A 12,701-nucleotide genomic window follows, 5' to 3' on the forward strand; every position below is an offset into this window, starting at 1 on the left:
AATAAACTCTAAATATTCATAATTTAAACATATTTTTATGAAAATCATTATCTAAATAATAAAGATCTAATGGGGGATTTATTTAAGGTGGAGTGTTGACTTTGCCTTAACTTATGACACAAGCAACCACCCCACACCCACTCTATGACCAGCCACACTCCTCATTTTCTCTCATTTCTCTCATTCCACTAAGTAACAAACACCACTTTTCTCTCAAACTCTTCTACACAAATTTTCAAGATCCAAGGCTGATTTCAAGTGTTCTTCCACACTTAGTAAGTAAAAATTCATCCTCCCTATTATTATTTCACTTCATTCTACTCAAGTCTTTGATTGCTTACACAAACTCCCTAACTATAATGTTAGATTCTCGAAAACCTTCAAGGCATCTCCAAGTGTTCTTGAATTAAACACTTCCATTCTTCAACAATCATCTACTGAAATCACTTAAGGTGAGTTCATACCCCTACATTTTCATGTTTTCTCAAGTTTTCAGGGGGAAATACAAGTTAAAACACTAAGAACATAACTAAAATTTTCTAACAGCCTTCATCAGAAAAGTTCAACTCCGTTCACGGACTGTTTCGGGCATCTTAAACATTTTTGTTTTCAAAACTGTACAAGGTGCAAATAGTTCAAGTTTTTATCTTTAAAATGGCTACTTGCACATCTCCATACGATTTTTCTACAATTTATGGTGATTTTTACAAAACTGCCTATCATTTCAAACAACAATCCGGACCAGTCTGTGATTTTGGACTTTTTCATCCAAGTTGGAGGTCATTAAAAATCGTGATAAAAATTATGAGTAAACTAGACACATTTTGTGAACTCTCAGAATTTACAGATCTAGTTTTCGACTTTGTATGATTTTTCTATGATTTTTCCAAAAACAGGGCAGAATGGCTAAAGTTAGCCAACAGCATGTAAATATCATAACACTTTGTATTATGTTGAGCAAAGTGTATAATCAGAAGTTCTAATATTTGAATGTGTTTCCTTGTTAGTTTATCATTACGAATTGAAACTAAGTCATTCATATTAAATATTATTCATTCATTTAGAACACGTATTATTTAACTATAAAAAGTATAGTTTGATAAATTCATAACACTAATACATTTCCATAAAAGAATTCATACATATTACATACATTTTAGATAAACTATAATAGGTATAGTTTATGATACATCACTCAACGCACTCGTACAAAAAGGGTACATTCATACAAGAAAGATTTATACTCACACACATTTCACGTAAACTTGTTAACCTATGTTGTGAGACTCTCTCCCTCTCCCCGTACGTCCGAGTGCGGGATATAATTCCTGGTAGTTATAATCAGAATCTCCTTGAGGGAGAACGTGAAACTTGTATATAGATCTATATTGGGTTTGACACCCCACACCTTGCTGCTAGCTACAGTGGGACCTGCAGGTCTACGGGTGACAAGTGTCATTTCATTTTCGCGACGCCTGAGAAACGTTGTGGCAGGTTCACATAGTCACAGTATGATTATAGCGACTCACTTAGGGAGATAACAATTTATAAACTTTACGGGGTTTCATAAAACCGAAGTAGGTTTTAGGTTGATAAAAGAAATTTACTTTCCATATCATTTTAAACTCACAACATTTCTACTAAGAAACGATGATTTCTCATACATTCTAGTCTTTGGTTATAAGGCTACATTTTTCGGATTTCAAGGAAAATATCGGATTTTTTTTCTGAAACAAACGCGACATTTACATGTGAAAGACTTCTACTAAGTTTATTAATAAAAGCTTATGAACTCACCAACCTTTGTGTTGACACTTTTCAAACAACTTGTATTCACAGGAAAACACTAACCAGGTTATCAAGTGCTTTTGAGGATGGGACGTTAAGGCGTCAAACTTTTCATATTTTGTCCACATATTGTAATTGATTTTGAAATATGTAATTCATACAAGTGATGTAACTTTTTTTTCAATTATATATATGTTGGTTGTGTTTGCTTAAATTACTATTGAAATTGTGGTTATGATACTATACATGAAGTCCTCCACCCCCGGACGTTTCCGCCATCCTTGGTTTGGGGGTGTGACAGCTTCTCTCCCCAGTCAAATGTCATGCCTTTCTGAGTCAATGTGGTGAGGGGTTTCGCAACCCGAGAGAAGTTCTGAATGAATCTGCGGTAGTAGCCAGCTAGGCCTATAAATTGATGAATTTTTGTAGGCATCTTCGGTGCTGACCAGTTTTCAATAGCTTTCATTTTGGATGGATCCATGTGGATTCCCTCTTCGCTAACCACGTGTCCTAAGAATTCGAATCTTCGGATCCAGAATTCACACTTTGAGAATTTCGCATATAGCTTCTCTGATCGTAGGGTTTCTAGGAATTTTCGTAGGTGATCACTATGTTCCACCTGACTTTGAGAGTACATGAGTATGTCATCAATGAAGACGATGACGAACTGATCAAAGTAAGGATGGCACACCCTATTCATTAAATCCATGAATACTGCGGGCACGTTGGTCAGTCCGAACGGCATTACTACGAACTCGTAGTGTCCGTAACGAGCTTGGAAGGTTGTTTTCGGAACATCCTCCTCAAGCACTCGTAACTGGTGATACCTGGACCTAAGATCAATCTTGGAAAAGTAACTCTCCCCTTGCAGTCTGTCGAATAGGTCGTCTATACGGGGAAGAGGGTAGCGATTCTTGACCGTCAGCTTGTTAAGTTCTCTGTAGTCGATGCACATACGAAACGATCTGTCCTTCTTCTTTACGAACAAGACCGGTGCTCCCCAAGTTGAGAAGCTTGGTCTTATAAAGCCCTTGCTGAGCAGCTCATTAAGTTGACCGGATAGTTCTTGCATCTCGGCAGGTGCTAGACGATAGGGTGATTTGGCTACGGGGGTAGCCCCTAGGACAAGGTCGATTCTGAACTGAACCTGACGTTTGGGAGGTAAACCTGGTAGCTCCTCTGGAAATACGTCGGGGTAGTCAAATAAAACGGGGAAGTCTTTTAGGTCTTTCGTTTTCTAGCTCGTGTCGACTACGTGTGCAAGGAATGCATGATATTCCTTACACAAGCACTTATGGGCTTGAATACTCGAGATGATGCGAAGACTCGTACTGGCTTTGTCTCCGTAGATTAACAGGGTTTCGTTATTCAGTAGATTTAGATGGATTGCTTTATTGAAGCACAGAATATCAACACGATGGAGACTCAACCAGTCCATGCCCACAATGACATCGAAACTCTTGATCGATACTGGTATGTGGTCGATTGGGAATGAATGATCATCTAGTGTGAGGGTGAAACCTATGTAGATTTCGTTAGAGCTCTCTGTCTTTCCGTTAGCCATTTCTACGACGAATGTTTCTTTTAGTGGTTGTGAGGATTGCTTAAGTAAGTGTTTAAAGTTTTGGTTTATGAAGCTTCTTTCTACTCCACTATCGAATAAGATACAAGCATAAGAGTTGTTGAGAAGGAACGTACCCGTGACTACTGTGGGGTCCGCTACTGCTTCATTGTGGCCAATAGCGAGTTGTCTTCCTGTTCCTCCCGTATTCCCAACCTTTGGACAGCTTTTCTTGAAATGGCCAACTTCACCGCAGTCATAGCAAGTCTGGCTCACTCTCGAGCTGGGGACTTGGGAGATAGTTTTGGGTTGGGATCTACAAAACCAGACGGTATGGCCCTTCCAGTCGCAGTTGGTGAAGTGCAATTCACGGCAGGGGCCGTTGTGATGGAAGGGGCACGTGGGACATTTAGGTAAGTTTCCAGCATAGGATTTGGCTAGTACGGCGGTAGCAGGAGTGGTGGCAGCATTGACGGCCACGATCTATTGATTTTTGGAGGAGGATTGAGTTTTCTTGCCCTTCTTCTGATCCCAACGCTTCCTCTTGTTGTCAGTTGATTTGGGTGATCCAGTGGTAATCATCGTGGTTGTTGATGGGGGTGGAGGGATTTTCATGATCAATTAACCTCTGGGCCAATTCCTTGGCGCTATCAAAGGTTGTAGGACATGATGCTAACACGTTCCTTCGATACGGGGGTACTAAACCCCAGATGTGTCGTTCTATCTTCTTTCTTTCAGAAGGGATCATGTTGGGACACATAGCTACCAGGTCACAGAACCTGGCAGTATAAGTTATTATATCAGTCCCCTTCATCTTGAGATTCCAAAGTTCTTCTTTGAGCTTCTGAACTTCGCCCATAGGGTAGTACTCATTCATCATTAGGTCCTTCAGTGTATCCCAGCCCATGGCGTGGCTGTTACCAAAGAGTATGATTTGACATGGTTATTCCACCATGTCAAGGCCCTTTCAGTGAAAGTGGCAGCAGCAAATTTTATTTTGCTTTCTTCGGGGCATGAGCACATTTCGAAGACAACTTCAGTCCTTTCAATCCATTGGGACAAAGAAAGCATTCCTCCGGTCCCATTGAAAAATGTCGGTTTGCAGTTCATAAAATCATTATAAGTACACCCCTGTGTACGTGAGGGAATTTCACCATGCCTGGAGTTAATGCCCATTCCAACTCCACTGGCATCATCGGAGTTCATTTGAGCCATAACGGTTGTTACAACTACCGTTTTAGCTGTTTGAAACATTACAGGATCGAACTGTGGAGGAGGAGGTGGTGGAGGTGGAGTTTGAGTTGCAGGTCTGCCTATGTTCGGACGCTCGCAGGGAGGCACCTTTTACTGGAAATTTATAAAGATGAAGGTAATAGTGAGAATCGATTGTAAATAAGTTGTGAGAGTTTCACAGACCAAACTGACATAGTTCAGTTATCAGATAGAATAAAAGCAATAGAGTAGAAAAACACAAAACTTCAGACTTTCTCACAAACTCTGTAGCTGCCAATATTACTGGTATTAATGATGTAAAATGAATTTGGGTAAAGCGACCTAACAGTAGGTCTTACATCAAACCATAAGGGAAAATGTTGGCAGCCTAGAGACCTAATTAGAGTACTTTCAATGTTAGGAATGTTTACAAACATGTGCTCTACCGAGCATAGAAAGAGAAAGGCTATTGCTTCAACAAAAAGGAAAGATAAGTAGATATCTTCTAATGGCAACGGGTACTCATTGGGCGAACCCAAAGATCAGCCAGTTGGCAAACAACTTTCTGAAGATGTCTCTCCTGAACCCTCTGACGTGCTCGAAGTTCCCTAACTTCGGCTCGAAATGCAACTAGTTGTTGCTGCAGAGCCTCATTGGTCCTCCTATTTCTATCCATGGCTTCTTCCAGTTGGCGGATACGGACAGTGTTAAGGTTGGAGTTGGTATCAATTTCCACAACTTTGCCAATGGTTGTTTGACCTTGTTCGGTGTTCCTGGCATTCCTACGGACTATGATGGGCAAGACTCGGTCCGCTGATCATCCTTCTCTTATGTTGTAGAAGCTTTGGTCTCCGTTGAAAGGTGCAGGCTGACCCTGCTCATCGCTCCATCGGTTCAAGGTTATTGACCACACGGGGGTGGGACCTTGAAATGTCGGAAAGGGATTACGGTTTGGAGCTACTGGGGGTAGGTTGTTGACTTCTGGCTCAGAGTCAGAGCTATCCGTAAAACCTTCAGCACAGTGATCATTCAAAGGGATCGGGTGATCATCTTCTGGCTCTTCATCGAGCCATTTTCCACTACCTTGTTTCGGATAATACAGATCGCCAGGATGGTGGAAGCCAGCCATGATATCTACTCGAGAATGGGGAAAGAAAGGTTAATAGACGTACTAATCTAGGATACTTATAAGATGGTTGTTATCAGTAGACCAATACTTGCATAGTGCATACCAATTACATGTAACCAAAGCAAGATAGTCCTTCGAATAAGTGACCCTAACTCCAGATACCCAATCAAACAAGAACAGGAAATGAAGCAAAGGTCACATATTCTAAGTCTATAGCGCCCTAGTCACATGTAACCGTGGTGTATCAACTTAGCAACTATTGCCCTACTAGTAACAACCCTTTTAGTTATCACATATGCAATTAGTAGAATACAGAATACTCCTATAGTATTCTTGTTCTAACGTTCTTGTGGTAGTGTTGGTAAGTTTTTAGACTTGTTGCAACACCACAATCACTCTTAGGCACATGCTAGTCACTCCTAGAAAAATGTAGTTGATCAGACTACATCCACCTAGATGTGACTATATGTCTCTAAGCCTAATTATGCTGTTTAACAATCTTAATACTTTTGTTCTGTTCTAGTATGATACTGACCCTTTGTATTGGTAAATATATATATATATATATATATATATATATATATATATATACTTAGTTAAATATTTTAGTATTTAAAAGTATATATTCTTCGTCAGAGTATTTTTACTCCTGAAGTGTTTATAGTTCGTATATCTTTTATGGGTTGATATACTTGATTCACTATAAAAAATGCTCTGATACCAATCTGTCACACCCCAAAACCAAGAACGGCGGAATACGTTCTGGGGTGGAGGACGTCATGTACAGTATCATAACAATTGTGTAATAGTAAAAACAAGCGACAACAACCATTGCATTAATATAGTAATTGGAAATACAAACGTGTTCTGTTCAGTTGATAGACACCAAAAGTATAAACAAAATAAAATATGGGTCTTGTATATGTTCCATCCTCTCAAAAGCTGCACCAATACCTGTCTATTTTTGACCTGAGAATACAAGTTATTTTGAAAACGAGTATCATCATAAAGCTGGTGAGTTCATAAGAATTTAGTGTCATTGCTTGTATAAAAGTGTTTACAACCATGTAATATAAAATTTGTGATTAATGTTTGAGAATAGTAAAAATCCCTAGAAAATCTTATATTTTCTTGATTTGAGCATCTGTATGTTTAATCCTTCGAGCGTGTAAAAGTATTTCCATTGAAACTTTCAGTCATAAAAATAAAGTAATAGATTTCATTCAATTAACGTAGATGAGGAAAAATATTGTCAGCTGGTTGTAGTAGTGTTGCAAAATTCAATTAGTAATGTATATTTATTTACTTCGGGAAGTTAGCTTATACTTTAATTATTAGTGTGTTAATTTGGATATGGATGTGATCTCTCATGTAACCAAACTGAGTGATAATAGAGAGTCTGATGACCTTCCCGGTCATATGTACTGTAGCGATGGTTTGTCACCCCTGGGCCTAGTCGGCTTGGACTGTAGTTAGTAGTCGGGATTTAATAGCGTCCTTCCTGTATAGATCTATACATGTAGTGTTGCTTTCTTTCCGGGAAACTCTGGTTACATGGTATTTGCGTAGTAGAGTGTCGTATAGAGGAATAGTGTGTCCTATTCTGGATTAGTGTATTATCTTGTATTATAGTATAGTGAACTTTTAGTATAGTATATAGAGTGCTCTCTTTAACATGCATTAACTTGTAATAGTAGTAATTATAGTGAGTATCATAGTAATAGAGGTGATGAGTAGTAGTCTTAACTATACCTATTATAGTTAAATAGAGGGTGGGTTTGCATGCCTTTGATCTACAAAGGTATTAAATAAGGTGAAGACTTTCATATCTAACACCAATATATATGATATATAACTACTAATTCAATGACAATCAGATGGATAACAGTATACCCTAAGACCACAATCAAACAAGAACATGAAATAAGGCGAGCTATCGGTCCTAAGTCCTTCAAGTCTTACTTATATAAATATATTGGTATAGATATAGTTTAAAAGAAAAGTAGTTTACATACAATTTGAAAATAGTTTAATAACAATTTAACATAGAAAAATGCGTTTGATAATTACTTAAAACAGTTTTGTTGACAAGTAGCTAAAAGTATAGAAATCTTTTTTAATTGCAAGTTATAAATCACATATGATTTGATACTATAACTTGTTGTAATTAACTTGTATTCCCCCCTTAAATCATTTAAAAACATTTGAAAGGTTAATTAAGGGGTATGAACTCACCTGTAGCGAGTGGATCGGGTGGAAGTGTCGGTTGAGTGCTTGGTGCCAAGTAAAGACTTGAACATACTTTATGACCCTAGTAACATATGAAGACCTATGTTTGCATATAACTAGTGATTAAAACACCAATTAAACACGTATAGACATCCTAATGCGAAGAAAAACTCTTTGGTCAAGTGCTAGGAGGCTATTGGGTAGCAAGGAAGGAGTGTAAGGCCTCACTATGGAGTTTACTCCTCAAATACTCACCTTAGGTGAGTTTACGGTTGAGGGAACACTTCCCCCATGAGTTTATAGTTGTAAACTCATGGAAGGAGTGTATTTGAGTGCTTAAGGGTCTCTTACATCAATAGGATGAGTTCTAGGGTTTAATCCATGGCTTGAGTGGTGTTTAATGTTCAAAAGGGGCACTCCCATGGAGTTTGAGGTCCTAGGACCACTCCTTGGGAGTTTACAGTTGTGAACCCCATGGTTTACAGCCGTAAACCCTTGGACACCTCTTATACATCGTTTTTGAGGTCCTTAGCTCACTCCTACAAGTTTCTAAGTGAAGGTCCAAGGCTATATAGGGGGTTTAATGCTCAATTTGCATAATTTGAGGGAGTTTACGGCCTATGAGTGTTCCTGGGCTGTAAACCCTCTTTCAAGCCTCCAAACATAATGTTTAATGTCTAAAACACTTCAAGGGTAAGTTCTAAGTTAGCCTCTAAGCCTAAGGAAGGGATTTAGGGGCATTTTGGCACCCTATTAGGGGTTTACGGCCTAAGAGGGTTCTTGGCCTTCTTGGATGATTTTCAAGCTATATTGACATGTATTGAGCTTTAGAACAATCTAGGGTAAGAGAACTTACAGTTTGGGAGCAGAAACTTGCGGGTTTTGGAAGAATCGGGCCTTGAAGAGAGAGAGAGTAGAGAGAGTGACTAGAGTGGTAAAAAGTTTAAGTTAGTGACCACTCAACCCTTATATAGGGTTTGAGTTTGTGGCCATGTGGAAATCTACCCGATACCGAGGTTAAACGGGGCTTATGGTCGTACCCGATTAAATGGTTTTACATTTGACTTGTTTGTAACTAAACAAATTTTAAAAGAATATTGAGGGTGTTTCCTATGTTTCTAATTTATTCTGATCCTTAGGAAGTCATAATAAAAGTTCAAATTTTAATTTGTCTAATCCCAATGTTAAAGGAAAAGTTTAATAAGAACGAGTTCTATTAACGGGAAATAGGTTATGGTGACGGAATAAATTTCAGGTTGTCACAGTGAAGACCAGAATATTCATTATGAAGTATCATCCAAGATCTATGATAAGGTCACAAGCATTAGCAGATTTATGGATGAATTTATTGGTGATCTACAAGCTGAATTGTAAATGGAAACAAGACAATTCCTGGAAGAAGAAAACATCAGAAGATGAACACTCTTCATAGACAGAACACCAAACTAAAGAGGAACTAGCCTTAGGATCATACTAAAATCACCACAAGGGGATATACTACCACGGGCCGCTGGTTGTGACTTTGATGCAACCAAGGATCTTCAAATCAATAATCTTCAAGTATTCAAATATTTGTTATTAATTACTAACCATTTAAATGGATCTTATGCAATTAAAGATGAAAGAGTACCATCATATCCTCATTTTTTTCATAAAATTAGCCTCTGAATTCGAAGCCTTTACCCTAAACCATGTTCTTAGAGAAGAGAAATTTGAAGCATGCGTGTTGGCCAGGTGAAGAACCTCCATTAGAATCCCACCAAAGACGAATATTTGAAATATACATGTAATGATCGCGACGACTGAAGATCTCAAAAACATGATCAAATAGCCAACATCGCAACAATCCAGGATACTGACCCTCAACCTATTCATCATGATCCTAGTAGACAAAACAATTAGGATCCTCCAAGATCCTGGATCAAACCTATCATAGAATACCTCCAAGATGGAAAAATCCTAAAAGAAGAAAAAAGTTATAACGCATTCAAGATGAGAGTGTCACACTTTGTAATGATCTAAGAAAAATTACATAAAAAAATCCATGGCAGTTCCATACCTAAGATATTGGGAAGATCACGATACTACAGAAGTTCTGAAGGATGTACATGGAGGAGATTATGGGAACCATATTATGGGTAAAATCCGTATATATGTTCCAAAATACTAAGGACATAACACTATTTTTCAACAATGAAAAAGGATGCCTTCTTGGATGTACAAAAATGTGATGCTTGTCAAAGGCATAGTACATGCTTCATTAATCGGTGGAACCTCTATATCCCATTTATATCTTCTTGGCCATTCATGAAATGGGGAACATATATAGTTGTAAAACTACCGTAGGCTCTTGGTGGAACGGTCTTCATGCTAGTAATGATAGATTATTTCTCAAAGTGGATAGAGGCTAAAGCCTTTCTTCATGTAAGATAAATAGGTAGTCTCATTTATCATACGCAATATCTTGACCAGGTTCTGGATCCCAACTGAAATCATATGCGATAGTAGATCCTAATTCATACAAGAAAGGACAAGAGACATTTGCAACAGGTGGTATGTAACACCCAAAGTTTCAAAGGCCAAGAAAGGAAAGAAAAGCCCTAATTTAAGGGTTGACTCGGCCAGTCCGAGCGGGATCCGGGTCAAGGTGTAAGTGGACAACTCGGCGAGTCGGCCAAGTGGACTCGGCGAGTCTGGTCTGTGCGAGGAAAACCCTAAATTCGGGACTTTAGGCGCTATTTAAGCTTCTTATTCTCTCCATTAGGGTTCCTTAGAGCCCCCCTTGTTCAGAAAACGAAGCCTAGGCCTCCATTGTTGTGCATTCAAGCTTCCAAGCCATTTTTGGGTGATTTGGAGGAAGAAGAAGGTGGGGAATCAGTGAAGCTTCAAGGATTTGCTTCAGATCTGGAGTTTGTGGAACCTTTCTGAAGTATTGAAGGTATTAAGTCATTTCCTTCTCTTAGATCTAATTTTGGTTGTGAGTTTTGGGGCTTTTAAGCCATGATTAGCCACCCTTATGGGTTAGAAGCCGGATCTGAAGTCGCTACTTCAGATCCAAGTGTGTTATGGTCTGGAGAAGCATAAAGTATCATCCATTAAGTCGATTTTGAAGCCCCTTGGCCATAAGCCCTAGTTTTTGGCATGTTTTGCCTAGATCTCCTTCTCTACACGTAAAGTTTGCAACTTTACGTGTGGAATAGGCTTGGGAAGGGTAGATCTACAGTTTGGAGTCCATGCATGAATCTAAAATCCTCTGCATGTAAGGAGTACTGAAGGGACTCGGCGAGTCCTTTGAGTGGACTCGGCGAGTAGCATGAAGCTACGGAGAAACTCGACGAGTGGGATGAACAACTCGTCGAGTCGTATGAAGATTGCCTTGTACTCAATGAGTCTGTTCTTAGACTCGGTGATTCAGGTCGCGAAACCCTAAACCCTTCAAGTTGTGACTCGAATCAGTGAGTCGGGTGGAGACTCAGTGAGTTGGACAGGCCTGGACTCAGAAATCGGTAGACTCGGCGAGTCATGGACTGAATTGGCGAGTCGAGTCGCGAATGGAAGGAATCTGATCATTTTGAACTCGGCGAGTAGGGTTGACCTGGAAGGTTGACTTTGACCAGGACTTTGACCTTGGACCAGGGTGGACTTGGTTGTCTTTTGGGCGTCAGTTAGACTCAGTGTTGCATTGATATTGGTAGTTCGGGGAGCAAGGGGAGTAGGAGTTCCATGAGTTGCCAGGCAGCAACTAGTGAGATTATCAGCAGGTCCAGCCAGTGCAGGTGAGTTTCCCTTGTGTGAATGGGTCTAAGGCCACAATGCCGGCCCATGTAGTTATGAGTAGAAGACTTGGGGTTAGCCCTAGGCACAATATGCTAGTATTATTTTCAGGACGAGGTCCAGTAATAGTGGTCGGGTGCCCAAGGAATTGCTTATATGATAGTTTATACTTGTTGTCTGTGTGATACATGTATGTGCATGGTAGGGAGGTGAGTGTGGGCGAGGTCCCGTATCTCACCAGTAGCAGAGTGTGCATGGGGTTCCATATCTCATTAGTAGCAGAATAGGGGCGAGGCCCGAACTAGAACAGGAGTGGGAGTAGGCTAGGCCCGTACCTCACTACCATTAGGAGCGTGGACGGGGTCCCATGACTCATCAGTAGCAGGACATGGGCGAGGCCCAGGATAGGCGAGGCCTTAGGACAGAACCAGTTGTATGTGTTAGTTATGAAATGTTTATGTGTTATTATTTGTTGGCAGGCGGGGCCTAAGTAAAACAGATATGTATCCGAGCGGGGCTTGAAGCCAGGCGGGGCTTGGAACGGCGGGGCCGTTGTAGCGGGTGAGGCCCGAGGTAGGGGGCGAGGCCCAAGATAGTAGGCGTGGCCCAGTATGTGCAGTATGTGGTTATGTATGGTATGTGGTAGGGTGGGGAACTCACTAAGCTTCGTGCTTACGGTTTTCAGTTTTGGTTTTAGGTACTTCCGGTAGCGGAGGGAAGAGCTCGGGGTGATGGCATGGCACACACCATAGATTAGACAGCCTGGGAATGTTTACTCTGATAATGAACATGTGTTTTGAAAACTTATACGCATAATATGTTTTGGAATGATGACTTTACTTTAAGTAATGATTTATTAAAATAAATTTTTGGTCTTAAATTTTGGGTCGTTACATGGTAATTAAAAGGCTAACTTCCACTCCGGTTCATCTCCAAGATAATGGTCGAACAAAATCTAACAACAAAATCATTGTCAAAAATTTGAATAAAATTCAAGATGCAAAGAAA

This window comes from Lactuca saligna, chromosome 3 (assembly GCF_052625555.1).
Source record: "Lactuca saligna cultivar CGN05327 chromosome 3, ASM5262555v1, whole genome shotgun sequence".
Taxonomy (NCBI): Eukaryota; Viridiplantae; Streptophyta; class Magnoliopsida; order Asterales; family Asteraceae; genus Lactuca; species Lactuca saligna.